This window comes from Pieris napi, chromosome 21 (assembly GCF_905475465.1).
Source record: "Pieris napi chromosome 21, ilPieNapi1.2, whole genome shotgun sequence".
Classification (NCBI taxonomy): Eukaryota; Metazoa; Arthropoda; class Insecta; order Lepidoptera; family Pieridae; genus Pieris; species Pieris napi.
The window spans coordinates 10,752,783-10,766,180 of record NC_062254.1 but is presented as its reverse complement, the minus strand read 5'-3'; the positions used below and the strand labels follow the sequence as shown (position 1 = coordinate 10,766,180).

The 13,398-nt window shown below is 35.0% G+C and overlaps 1 protein-coding gene across 2 annotated transcripts in view; it reads left to right on the top strand.

Annotated features, from left to right (window-relative positions):
- Positions 1-485: 485 nt before the first annotated feature.
- LOC125060106 (neuroglobin-like) overlaps positions 486-13,398 on the top strand; it is a 104,840-nt gene continuing 91,927 nt past the window's right edge. For both annotated transcript variants that reach the window (XM_047664820.1, XM_047664821.1), the window contains exon 1: positions 486-563. The gene's annotated coding sequence lies outside the window, so the exon portion shown is untranslated. The remainder of the gene's footprint in view (positions 564-13,398) is intronic.

Here is a 13,398-nt window from a genome sequence, read left to right as displayed (position 1 = left end):
GACACATGTGTACTTTTTTGTTCTGAGGCTGGTTTTCAACTGAGATAACAGGACACCAGCCTTTAATCGCGGACAGAAAATATACAAAAACATGACTACATACTATGACCAAACTATACTTTTGTTTATAGATTTTTTTTAATAGACTAGGAAAATGAGTATTAAACAAGTGATTTTATATTTGACTGGTTATTCATAATTATTCCTGATAGACCACCAAGGGGAAGAATGTTTCATTAAGTCAAATTTTCCATGAATTGTGCTATGGATTATTATTATCGTAAAATTATACACAAAAATGTTAAATCAATCAAGCTATTTGTGTATTTGATTTGTCACTTATGTTAACAAATTGCAAGTCAACTAACAAACCCAAATCAATCAAACGTGCACTGAACGGTCAACTTTATGTACAGTTAAGGTACAATTTAATCTAGTGTGCCACAATCCTTAGTCTGTCTGAAAGGTACACTTTCAGTTAGTGAAGTGTGGAAGCGACTGCCGCACGTGTTGTGGTGCCTTTATACTTGTGCTTACCTTGTTTGTAGTGAAATAATAAAAAAGTAAGTGTTTATGCAATAATACTCTGACACCAAAATATACAAGTATAAGTATTTATTTTTGAATTTAGAATTATAAAACTATTACACCATTGCGCTCATGCCTTTATGCATGGACACTGGACAGCAAACATGCATGCGACAGTTAACTCGTGGCCATGTTTAACGTTGCTTTCAGATATATGATTATATGTGTTCCCAAACCTTTTATGTGTCAAGCCCATCTTATAAAAACCTATGTAACATACATAATTATCATATATTAAAAAATGAATTGTTCACTTAGAAACTAAAATAGAAATTCATATTCTAAATTATGTTAATAAATTTTCGAATAGCCCCTCTTAACAATCTAATTGTCCCCCTGTGGGGTGTGAGCCCTACGGAGAACACTGCTCTATACTATATTTGAATTTGAGTAAAGTTTTAACATCATAAGACAGAAGTTCCTCATAAGCCGCGATGACATGACAGTACCAGAATTTATTTCAAGTCTATTGAATCCTTGAGAGCAGTGTTGGCCTAGTGGCTTCAGCGTGCGACTCTCATCCCTGACGTCGTAGGTTCGATCCCCAGCTGTGCACCAATGGACTTTCTTTCTATGTATATATTTAACATTCGCTGGAACGGTGAAGGATAACATCGTGAGGAAACCGGTTTGCCTTAGACCCAAAAAGTCAACGGCGTGCGTCAGGCACTGAGAGCTGATCACCTACTTGCCTACTTGCCTACCAAATGATCAATAAACAGATATAGAAATCTGAGGCCCAGACCTAAAAAGGTTGTAACGCCATTGATTTTATTGAATCTTTGTGAATTGCAATCCAGAGAATTTCTTTGGTTTTTTGTTTTAAATCTAATATTAACATAATCGATTGATTATAGTTTGCGAAACTGATTAAGTCCACCCAATGTATCATGAAGAATCTCTTATAGTGTTGCCATAGTAACTCCAGTGATCTTCGTAGGCGTCACGCAATTAATCTTAATTATAAGGGCCAGCATCACAAAACATGTCTAAGTGATTAGATTGACAAAGTTCGGTCCTTTGCCCTAAATGAAGTGCTTTGATTAAACAGTTTTACTAGTGTAGCGGGAAAACTATTTTCAATAGTGGTAAGAAAGATAAATAATTGTTTAAGTATTGAAGGAACGGAACTTCATTTAGAATGTCTAATGTCTATCTCTACTATATAAAAATAAGTCGGGTTTTCCTTCCTGACGCTATAACTCCAGAACGCACGAACCGATTTCCACGGTTTTGCATTCGTTGGAAAGGTCTCGGGCTCCGTGAGGTTTATAGCAAAGAAAATTCAGGAAAAAATTCAACAGAAAAGCGGGATCACCAAACGAAATGTTACATAAAACGAAGCCATCTGGTGGCGAAACGGAGTTCGCCGAGTTTGCTAGTAATAAAATTGCCTCTCGTTGGTTAAAAAGTTTTGGTTTAAAATCGTAATTTAACAATACATTTTCAATCAATTAAAATATTAATTTTGATAAAAGTTGCTTCAGGATAAACAACAAATATAGTGGCGCAACAACAAATAAGTCTTGGCCTAAGATTTCTGACATTGTTTCGTGATAATTTACTTAAATATAGGCACCAGCCGTCAGTGCTGACACACACGGTTTAGGTTTAAGTCATGCTGGTTTCCTCACAATTTTCCTTCACCGTACAAGTGAAGAAGCCGAGATTCGAACACATGAGTCAAGCTTTTTTTTTTTTTTAACGTCAGGAAATGCTTTTACGCATATTCCTGCTGAATTTTACTCCAGCAGGGATTATGTGGGACTCAGACATAATATCTTCACACCTACCCACTAAAACCTGACGGATGCCTTCGGCTCGCATTTACATGAAGTCAAGCTAGCCCAACACGCTTTAGACAAAACATGTTGGCAAAAAATTCATCTAACTTTGCTCGTTTGAAAACGTTTAGTAAAAATTAATCACTGTCATTGTCAGTCAGGAATAATACCTTTTGCTTCTGAAGGAATAGTCTGCGATTGTCAACCATACAATGCGAGTTTGAATCCGAGCTGTGCATCATTAGGTTTATCTAATGTGCGCAATGAAACTTCGATGAAGCCATTGTGTGAAACCAGCATGTCCCTAAGAAAATCAACGTACGTCAGACAGAAGGCTGATAACGTGCCTATGAACGTGTTACTAAATATATATTGTCGGTGACCAGAGCTGGTGCTTTCCTCGCTCAACGTATTTCTATCGCAATACAGCGAGGTAATGCTAAGCGTTAAAGGTACACTGTCACAGCGACTTTTTAAATTTGTTTTAAAAATGTAATTATTATTATTATTATTGCATTAAAAAAATTGTAAATACTGTGTATTTGTTTATTTTAGTATTTAATCATTTTAACTATATTAATAAACATTAATACAAATCAACAATAAAACACATAGACTTTATTAAATTTTGTTGTAATCATTATCGATAAAGTTGATCCAAAGAAACTTCCCACTTATTTATGTACATACACTTTTTTAATGGAAAATATTTTAAAATATCTAAATTGCAATGATAGCGTATTAATTGTATTATAGATAAAATAGAAAATTTAATACACATACATTTGAATAGAGATTTACAAATCAACCCGGAAATATTCCAAGAAAGACTCCGTAAGCTCATACAGCTTCCCTACTTTGTTTAAATATTCAGTTTGACAACGTGTAACATTTACTTACGCTGTAGAAGATTCTTTACGCTTTTGTATCTCCTGAAGAAACAAAACTGTTTTTTAGGTTTATATCTGTAAATACATTTGTTCTTGCACAAGTTCATCTATAGTTGAGATTTATTTAAATATTCACAAGACACTTCTGAACATGTAAAAAGTAAACAGTCGTATACCAATAATCTAAATTTGTTATGATTTGAACACAAGTGATAGTATAATAATATTTAAGTCCCGGTCTAATTCTTTTAATCTTTACGTACTAACACGTCAATGAGCGGCGTTGTAATCGTCTAATATGAATGAATTTACAATGGTGTTAAATTAATTGACTTATTTTACCGCAATTTGTTTGTATGGGAAAATGGGTTTCTTTATTTGTACTTTTACGTTAATATGCACAGAAAAAAAAATCCATAACGTATAAAACACGTTGTATATTTACTGAAACATCATTCGTTCAACGTTACTTGCGCAAATATAAATAATAGTTTAAAAAAACTAGAACACACGCTTTTAAAGCACATCAAACTAAAAAGTGAAAAATAATTTCTAATTTAGGCTGAAAATGGTAATGAACAAAAAATACTGGTATTATTGTGAAAAAGCGTGGGTTGCTCGATAGACGAAAAATATGGCACAGAGCATTATTTTTTAGTTAAATTTTTTTTATTTTTTCATTTTTTTTTCGGATTATTGCATTATCATCGATCTTTGACAGGTGCGCAAAGTTTGAATTAAATCTGTCCGTTAAAAGTGGGTCAAAATCGAGTCCGAAGGAGTCGGTTACATACATACAGGTGAAGCTAATATAAAGCGTGTAAAAATTCGTATAAAATATAGTCAAAATAGATTTCACCTAACTAGCACATTGTTGCAACACGACGTTACAAAATAACCCTTGGCCCACAGTGAAGTGCTCAAAACTAAACGACCGAAAAATATTGTTTCGTTTACAGCTAACTAATCTATTTCTGTATTTTATAGCTGGTAATATTATGCGTTATTTATGAACGTGTTATGGGAACATTATACCCTCTTACGTAAAATACTTTAGCATAAGATGCTGAATGTAGACGACGAGATATATGAAGAGCCCCACACGTGACACATGACATGTAGATTTGTGCGTTTATTGACATATCTTTATATATATAATTCTTCTGTGAGTGTGTATGTCACTGAACTTCTCTCAAACGACTGGACCGATTTTGATGAAATTTTTTGTGTGTGTTCAAGGGGATCTGGGAATGGTTTAGATTCACAAATCAGCCCGCCAGATGGCGCTGCAGTCGGTACTTTCATACTTTGCTTTACTAATTGCTTGAAATATCATGCAGGACAACGTCTGTCGGGTCCACTAGTTATTACATAATATTATTATTACATATTTGTTTAAAACAAATTTGTGAGAGGTAGTCTATCTTATGCCAAATCCAACACATTTTTGACATAAGAGAGTTGCTTTTTCCGACCCTGAATCTTATCCTTAGTTAAGTCAATGCCGTGAAAAAGAAATCCATTCGCGTATAGTCGGGACTCAAACGCGCCACCTGCGAAATAGCGTGCTTATCCATTCACTTAATACTATTTTAAAAAAATATGTTTATTGACATGGTCATTCTTCAAGTAACTGGTGTGGTCTCCAGCGCTGTGGAATTCGTCTGCTCCACAGAATAATTCAGAGCCAGGGCCAGTTACAAACACACATTACATACTTAAAATGTACCTTATTTGTTTTTTCAATAAATTTTGTTATGTCTGTCTGTCTATTCATTATAACAATGCATTACAATCTATACTAATATTATAAAGAGGAAAGATTTGATTTTTTGTTTGTTTGAAATGAATAGGCTCCGAAACTGCTGGACCGATTTCAAAAATTATTTCACCGTTGGCAAGCTACACTATTTCCGAGTGACATAGGCTATGTTTCATTTAAAAAAAAAAATAGGGATGCTTACTAAAACTTGAATAATCTAACCCAAGGTGTAAAAAAATAAACAAAAAACTTCCCAATCGCGTGCGCTGCGAAAACTATTAATGATAGAACAAAATGATGTATTTCAATTTTTCAGGACACATCACTATCTATAAAAAATATCGCGACAGCATGTCTCTATCTTTTATAGTTACGTCACAATAAGCGTCCTTTTATTATTATTTTTTTATTAAAATACCACCGCTAGAAAAGGCTCTTTATTTGTACCTAGGTATTGATCCTTATCAAAATAAATACCAACGTTTCACATAAGCTACAATTTAATGCCATAACCACCAAAAAAGCATGGTGGAATGGTGTTCTCCTACCGTTTCTCTTGAATAGTTTACTACTATGTAATATAACAAAAATCTTAGCCACAGCAACGCTTGGCCGAGTCTATTAGTATGTAATATGTATTTGGGAACCCTTTAAAATCAAAAATACCCGTGTCAGGGTAACCAGCTCTAATATACTTTTGGTGACTGTCTTTTGACAGTAAAATTTCGTTACTAATAAATAATTTGTATTTAAAAAAAAGAAAATACCACACCATCTTATATAAAAAATTATTCTCACAAAGTTACATAATGTAAGTTCATTAACGAAATATAACAATGGATAGTAATAAAAACGTAACGATAGTCCATAAAATGGCGATAATGTATTCAAAGCGCTCAGAAAAATTATCTTTTCAACGGCCGTGTGGCAAAGTTTTATCGCTGATATAAAGCTTAATTTCACTTGGACAATGAAGAATGCTGTTACGATCTTTTGAAGACCGTAAAATAGAATATAGCTTGTCATTTTATTGAACGTCTAAAAACACTTTCTAGATACTCTCAAATACCGATTTTAATGACTCAATGATTGACTATATACGTTCGAAATTCCCAATAATTTCTAATTACGAGACCTAGATTGCGGCTTTGTTAATATAAAGGATATCCTTTATAGTTATTTCCTTTTTATTTTAACAAGCGCTAAGATATCGCTTCTCTGTTTTATAACAGCAATAAACTTAGTTATTCGTCAGCAAAGAATAAATAAATTAAATATATCAATAGTGCTACAACCTTTTTAGGTCTAGGCCTCAGGTTTCTATATCTGTTTCATGGTCATTTGTCAATCTAATAGGCAAGTAGGTTATCAGCCTCTGGTGCCTGGCACACACCGTCGGCAGGTTTCCTTGCGAAGTGTTTCTTTACCGTTCGTGCGAATGTTAAATGCGCACATAGGAAGAATGTCTATTGGTGCACAGCCGGGGATCGAACCTACAACCTCAGGAATGAGAGTCACACGCTGAAGATACTAGGCCAGCACTGCTCTTCGTCTGCAAAGAATATGAATAAAAAATATTGAATAGCATACTAATCAATTTCTCTCGAAACTGAATTTCTCTCAAAATGCACAGTTTTTTTATTTATTAACACTTCGTTGCAAGTATACAGAAATACAGCACAATTAAAATAAAAAGGAGGGCATCTGCGGCCTTTTAGCTTTACAACTTCTTTTCCCCCTTCTTTCCCGTTTAGGTCCCCTTCTTTTTATTATAGCGATATCTTCCAAGTAACCATTGTGAGAAAAAAATATGAATAAGATAAAGTGAGCGCAAGAAGTGCAAAACTTCAAATTCAAAATCATTTATTCATTTAGGTAACACAATATATACTTATGGACGTCAATAAAATCAAAATTAAATGCTTCTAATTTTACATTTACTGCTTACTTTACTTATTTCTCAAAACAAAGGCGGTAGAACGGACGAGAAGAACTGGCAATAAACTCTCCGCCACTCTTTTTAGTTAGACATATAGTTACTTAGATAAAACTAACGGAGCAAAGAAATTAAAATACGTAAACAGTGAAAGGGACTGATCGACTTTGTAACTCAAAAGACTGACAATAACGAAGCATTGATTACTACTAATGTTTGTTTTTTGAATATGTTTGGTACTGAATAATAAAAAGGGTTCATTGCAGCCCTCAGAAGCTTTCTAGAGCATGACCTGTAGCTGTAATAAAAGTACTTAGTACATATTACAAAGGTTTCTATTTTGGACCTCGTAAAGTTTTTACTACGTTAATTGCTATTCACGAGCCGGCGCTTAAATCCGCGCGGTTACGAAGTTACTTTTATAACTAAAGTTAGACAAAATTTTCACGTTCGTACGAAACAGGCTGTGGTAATAGCTTTCATGTCTTTTATGATATACCTAAATAGAGTCAGTGATTATGTGGTCGCTAAATATGAAGAAAATACTTGAGAGACTTAGGTATAGACTTCTGAATTTTCTATTTAAAGTATTTGGTTTGGGTCAATAGATTTAAATAATACTTCTTTAATAAATTTAAACTCGCATGTATAACAGTACGTAAGCGATAGTTTACCGCTGACAATGGCTAATAAAATAAAGCATGTTTCAATGTCTAGTTAATTTGGATTATATTTAAATTTGTTAAAGTAGTTTTATTTTAATTCTATTAATTATAAAGATTAATGTAAACTATAGTGGTTGCATATGAAACTGTCTGTTTATACAACATATAATAATAATACAGCCCGTTTATTTCCAATAATTACAAATGTACAGTTGAGTTTGGGTATACATATACAATATACATATTACATACGAATCGGACGCCATTGGTAAATAAGTTATATCATGTGGAACCAGCTTCCACTGAATTATTTACGAAGCAATTCGACTTAGGGTCCTTCATGAAAAAAGCTTACCGAATCTTAAAAGGCCAGCAACGCACTCGCGAGCCATCTGAGCTTAATAGTGGGAGCCTACTAAAAAAATGTATAAAGCCTTCAGGTTTTAGCCGCTTACCCTACCCGCAAGCATAAGCTTTTCTATCGAATAACGACTATGCATCCTAAAACAATTTTTTCAATTCAAGCCTCTAGTAGAAATCGACCTCACGTTCAACCAAACTGAGGGAAGTATTGAAAAGGAAATAATTTTTCCCGTTTTTGCAACACTTTTCATAGATTCCGCTCCCATTGAAAATAGCGTTATGTGTATAGCATATTTTTCTTGCTGATAGTGTTGTTTTAAATGGCGAAAGTACTTTTACGTAAGTAAATAAGAGCAGTATTGACTCAAAGTAAAGTCAAATATCATTTATTCACATAGGTAACACAATGTAAACTTATGGACGTCAATAAAGAAATTATAACACATCAACATGTAATTAGCAACAATATTAATAAAATTAAACTTATAAACATAAACTAATAATAATAAAATAATATACATTGAAATAAATAACGAAACTTAACATAAACTAAAATATATCATTAAAAGGAGGCATATTATATTTAGGCAAGGTTCCGAAGATACTGGCAGCGTTCCCCCTTTGAATTGCTAGACTAATTATTTGTCCGAGGTAGCTGCCAGATCTTCGGTCTCCTGTGATGTCGACTAACCTTTTTGAAATTTCTTTAAAAAGCCTTAAAGCGCTAGGACCCCACGGACCAAGGGTCTCGACACCGAATGGGACAAAATCATATTCAGAGCCCAGACCCCTGTATTTGCATGCTTTATTTTTTTCAGCCGCTTCACAAGCCGCACCAGCTCTGTAGTTGGTTCCATGTAGATGGGAAGGGGCCAGCGTGTCTGAACAGGTTGCATCCCATACCAGTACCCGACCCATCTTCCATGGAATCAAACTCATACCGTCCGGTCTCTTGCCATCGTCTCTTGCAATACCACTTGGCTCAAGAAGACTTGGCACGTTGACGGTGGCAAGGGAACGGCGTATGATATCGTTAAGTGCGGCATGTCTCGAGAAGCGGCCTGCACTTTTTTGGCATGACAGGCCGTGATGTCCTAACTTGTCGACATTACTGCCACAGGGACATATATGAGGAGCGCAGACCGGAACCCCAAGCCGTAGACAGGTTGCGATTCGAAGCGTGTCAGGCTCAAGAAAAGTTCCTGTATTTGACGATGGGTAAGCGTGAAGCCAGTAGCCGGCCTCATGCGTACCCACGGCCAAAAGCCTATCACGCGCCGAACCTGTACTACGACTCAAAAGATCGTCAAAAGTCAACTTGCAGTGTATGTCATCCCAGCTCCTCTGTGAATTTAGAGATAATGGAAAATTTTGACCTGGGCATGCAATCAAGAAAGCGTTTCTAGCTTCTTCCAAGCCAGCAATCTCAAAGTTTGAAGGGGATGCCCTTAAAATTTTACTTATGAGATTTGCTGAACTATGGACAGAAGATAGAAAGGCTGGTAAAGCGACACTGGAAATTTTGCGAATCCCTAAACCACCATAACGGATGGGTAGGGAAGCTTGGGTCCAAGATTGCTCGTTCAGCTGCATATTAAGAAGTGATTCTAAGCTAATTTTGATTAAGTCAAAATATAAAGAAATACATATTAAGTGCTTCTAATTTTACATTAACTGCCAGTTCTCAAATCAAGGGCGTAGAACGGAAGAGAAGTACTGGCAATAAACTCTCCGCCACTCTTTTTAAACGCCAAGTCTTTTGTTTTACACAACGTTTGTAAGGAGCTGCAGATCTTAAGAAATAAATAATAATAAAATAAATTAAAAACAAAAATTTGTACTCTATCAGCAGGAGGCATGGTGAAATAGGAGCACGCACTTACATTCTCGTAGGAACAACACGCACCTTCCCTGATGTCACGAGCTCAGGGAAGGTGCGTGTTCGATCCCCGGCTGTGCATCAATGGACTCTCTGTCTATGTTATTTAACTCGCTTGAACGGTGAAGGATATGATCGTGAGGAATCTAGCATGACTTAAACCCAAAGAGTCGACGGCGTGTGTCACCTACTTGCCTATAAGAGAAAGCAGGACCATAAAACAGATACATAAAAATCTGAGACAAACCTACAAAAGGTTGTAGCGCCTCTGTTATTGTTGAAGGTACTTTTTAGTTTTCATAAAAAACCAAGAAATCAATTATTTCCTTTTTAATACAAGTGAAGATTATTTACTTATTTTAATATTCAATATGTTTCAAGCTTTGCCTTGCAAATTGTTTACCTTACGAAGTGTATATTTATAGAAACGCAGTTCTCAGAGCATCTGTTTGTTATCTATTTATTTTCGTTTGGATTAATATAGTTGATCTATGAGCCCAATTTACATTTTATATAAAATAAATAATATAAATAATCTTCTGGTAATAATATTTGTAGTATTAACCTAGTGCTAAGCGAACCCTGGTTGTGCACGAATAGATTTTTGTAGCTAAAAACTTAGGCCAAATGAATTATATTAAAGTAAATTTAATTATTAGGACATAAATCAATTAATTTTTCGATAATAATGGATATTTTAACGCAACAAATTAGATCTACGCGGGAGATTATAATAAAACTTAATGTTAGAAATATGGTTGTGACAAAATTGATGTCATCAAAAACATAACTTGTAAAAAAAACAAGTCCCGCAACTCAGTTATTCTACCATAAAAAGTTGTGAGATCCTATTATCATCCATCCAAAAACCAAGTCGGTTAATTTAGACTCTTCTGTAATTAGTTATAACGAAATTAGCTAACCTAACAACATCGTATAGTGACCTTATCAATATTACAAATCTTTTATTGTTTCATTAGATACATTGATTAAGCAAAATTCAGGGTTTTAATTTTATCCACAACGAAATTATAGGGGGTCGATAATGGCCTGAACTGCTTCGAGAAAAGGTACTGCCGTGCCCCTAGATCTAACGCTAGTCCCCACACTAGCCCCTGTGTTATGAGTAACTAGATTACACTTATTCCGTGGTACACGTTTATACACGCGCACGTTTATAAATTTTTTAAAGAAAAAATTGTCTTCATATTACATCAAATCAAAGAAAAGCCGTATCAGACTTTAAGTATGTGTGAATGAATGAGTATGTGAATGGGTGTGTGTGAGTATTTTTTTTATGTAATAGGAGGCAAACGGGCAGGAGGCTCACCTGATGTTTAGTCATACTGCCGCTCATGGACACTTACATTGCTAGAAGGCTCGCAAGTGCGTTGCCGGCCTTTCAAGAATTGGTACGCTCTTTTCACCCTAAGCCGAATTGGTAATTTATACACTGTATTTGAGAGTGTGACTGAGAGTTGTTATAAGACAAATATTCATAAGAATTTACTCCACATTTTTCAAATCTAATTCTTTACGTTAAATAATCTTATTAATTCTTAGACAACGCGCAATTTCATTCGTGAAGTGTCTTACGAAAAAGGTCACACTTTTAAACGTTATCTTTATGTAAGAAATAAATCAAGCGGCTTGCGGGCCTTATAAATTAAGTGAAAGGAATGACGCCCTTGGTATTAAATGGTTTCGGAAGGAATTAATCGTTATTTTATTCTTATGTTACTCGTTTCAGACCCTTGAAGAGACAAATGAAAATTGTTTGGAAAAGTGCTTGAAAATAGAAGTTGAATGGTACATTTTTAAATTACATCTGCAAACTAAGGATTTTTTTAGCTTACCATGGATCGTACGATTTGATTTATTTATACATACATATATACAATTAAGAAACATAAGTAATTAAGGAGGCGGTGGGTGGCTTTTTCGCTAACAAGCAATCAACTCCAGTGAGAAAAATAAAAGAAATACTGAGTGTAAGAAATAAAGTGGATAATTTAAAAAAAAATTGAATTATGCAGTTACCAAACTAACATCTAAAGTAAAAAAAAACTAAAAGTTTACTTAGTTTGTTTAGCGTCCCTGTGGTTTTGCATCACCTTGATGTCTGGAAGTCTTCCAAGGTCTGCTTCACAAGGCATTTTTTTTGCGAATTGTAATGGATTCCCACTGGGAATCCATTCCACAGTTTAAAAAAAAATTGTTTAAAAAAAGAGCATACTCCTTCCTCAAAGACCGGCAACGTATCCACTAAAATGTGTGACTATGGGCTGCGATGACTGCATGTTTGGGCGTCTTATAGGCTCGTTTATATCCTATAAAAAATAATAGGTTTATTTTTGATGCTCGATGCTACCTTGTGAAGGAAAGTGGAAGGAAAACGGCAGGAAAAAGGAAACTCAACTTACACACTTGTAAAGAAAAAGTATTACCCCATTATTTTAAAAATAATATCCTAGTATTTGATGTTACACCGTTTCTGAATTTGAAAAATGTATTTTCATTTTAATTATTAATTAAGGCATTCCCAAGAGATCCGAAAGCCGAGTAACCGCAGGCTAATACCCGAGGTCATGTTTCCTTTGTTAATTATGCTTATAGCTTTAATATCCCTCCATTGATCTCCATATTTTTATATTACGTGAGTATTTTGACAAAAAAAAAATGTTATAAAGACGAGAATAAAAAATTACCACTTATTTAAGGGCAAAATCCTTTTATAAATAATTCAAAAATGAATTGAATTTCTAGAACAAAATCATTTAGGATTTCGTTGTAATATACCTAATTCCAATTTAATATTGCATTATATTAAGAGGAGCAATGTTGGCCTAGTGGCTTTAGCTTGCGACTCTAAGGTCGTGCGATCCCCGGCTGTGCACCAATAGGCTTTCTGTCTACGTGGAATCTGACACTCGCTCTTATGGTGAAGGAAAATTCGGGAGCAACCGGCCGTCTCAAATCCAAAACTCTAACACGTGACAGACAGAAGGTACGTTACCTAATTATTGTCTATGAATTATAAAGTACCAAAGAAGCAGACGCAATCTGACGCCACAAGACCCATAGGATTCGTAAGATTATTATTTTAATATTGCCCTGCCCTGGGATTCTGTAACTCACTTTTCGAACTCACACAGCGGTTTTCGCATCGGCGGTCGCTCTCAAATCAGTCGTGAAGCAGGAATTTTATGATTTGACATTCTGGAAAGGTGGGAGCTTGTATTTTATTGTTTATCAGAATGCCTAATCATAAAATGATTGCTTCACGACTGATTTGAGAGCGACCGCCGATGCGAAAACCGCTGTGTGAGTTCGAAAAGTGAGTTACAGAATCACAGGGCTGAGCTTATTCGTATCACCTCAAAGTCCGTCGTTCCACAACTAAGCGTTTCTTACGGAAGTTGTTCCCGCGTACTACCACTATGTGGAACCAGCTGCCCACTGATGTATTTGCTCGTAAAGTCGAAATTTGAGTAAGGTTCCCAAATTAATGTCAAATTAATTCTCGACTCT